This window comes from Schistocerca piceifrons, chromosome 4, assembly GCF_021461385.2.
Source record: "Schistocerca piceifrons isolate TAMUIC-IGC-003096 chromosome 4, iqSchPice1.1, whole genome shotgun sequence".
Classification (NCBI taxonomy): Eukaryota; Metazoa; Arthropoda; class Insecta; order Orthoptera; family Acrididae; genus Schistocerca; species Schistocerca piceifrons.
Window position 1 is genome coordinate 429,224,966 of NC_060141.1, and position 1,530 is coordinate 429,226,495.

Sequence of the window (1,530 nt, forward strand, 5' to 3'; positions counted from 1 at the left end):
TACTTTCTCTTCACTGTCGTGTGCATGTGCTGCAATTAAACGAGTAAGGAACACATCCTGTGCCACTTTTGAATGATTCTTATAAAACCTATGCCTGTTTTGAAGAAGACATTTCATCGATACCCTTGAACATTGTAACTTTGCTGAATTATGATTGCAAGGCAATGCAACGTTTAATCCTAGAGGATCAGCATCACGATACCTACAAAAAGCAAGCAACCTTTATAACCTATGAAGGCCACATGCTCCAATAATGTAGTACTACAATACGTATACCATACATGCCGGTTTGCTCGTTCCACTGCTGTTTTCCTTTCTCGTCTTCTGGGTCGCCGCATGCCTATATTAATATCTTTCACTATGCGTCCTTCATCCACTTTACACCCCACAATACCACAACCCCAATATGTTATGTGTAGGTATGATGGAGCCTTATTACTGTTTGGATGTTTGCCTCACTTGACTGGTAACAAATCAAAACACTCCTATAGTCACAGTACGATAGTATCAAACTACACTGCCTACACAAAACCCATTATATCCAATGCTGTCGGAGCACGATACAATAACTCCAGTCAGATATCTCCCTTGCATTTAATATCTGGGATATAAAAAAAGGAAATATGGTAATCGATTGGACATTCTGAATAGTGTTTCCTGTTACTGCATGATGGTGTGTTTCTTCTTTTCATAGCTTGTGCAACTACTCAGAGATCACTATTTGTTAAGCCTAGTTTACACACTTCCATCTAGGGGACGCCAAGGAATTAGGTCACCTGTTGTTTAAAAAGCCATTACATGTAGATCTGCACACAGCTGTCATTTTGGAACATCAAATAAATCCAGATTATTCAATGGAGCTTAACATATGGGAGTTAAATGTAAAAACCTGGTCCGAATGTGAATAATCATGAATGCGGTGACAGACTAACCCAGTTGGAGCTGTAGCAAATGTGGAACAGCAGACCAAATATATGTAAATGTTACATATGTTTCTTGCATTTTCTGCAGTTTATGAAGGATATTGTTCATGATATGTATCAAAATATTCTTTGAATGCTTATTCATTAATTATATTTTCTGATTGTTACCTTTTTCTTATAGGTTTTATTGCGAGAAGTGCGATAAATATGGTACCTTCAAATATAACGCAAACGTAAATATTAGGCAATACCATGTCCATCTGTCACCACAACAATCATTCTGCACTCAGACTTTACGAGTTCCACAACTAACGAAATTATCACCCTTCAACTAATCTAGGCATCACTATGTTTCAGTTTTAGTCGCCGTTGTGTAAACAAAGAACTAGCCTATATCTCAACATTATGCACGAACTGCATCTTCCTACACCTCATCTAGCTTTTCAGAATCCTGGCTATGTTCATATGGCATTGTGATAAAGCTGAATGAGGAATTATTAATAGATTAATAGGTCTAGACAATACTCACATCTCCAAATTGTGAGACTGTTATAGATGTAGGTCACTGGTAATCACAGTCTATCAGTTACAGTGAAATGTGTAACAA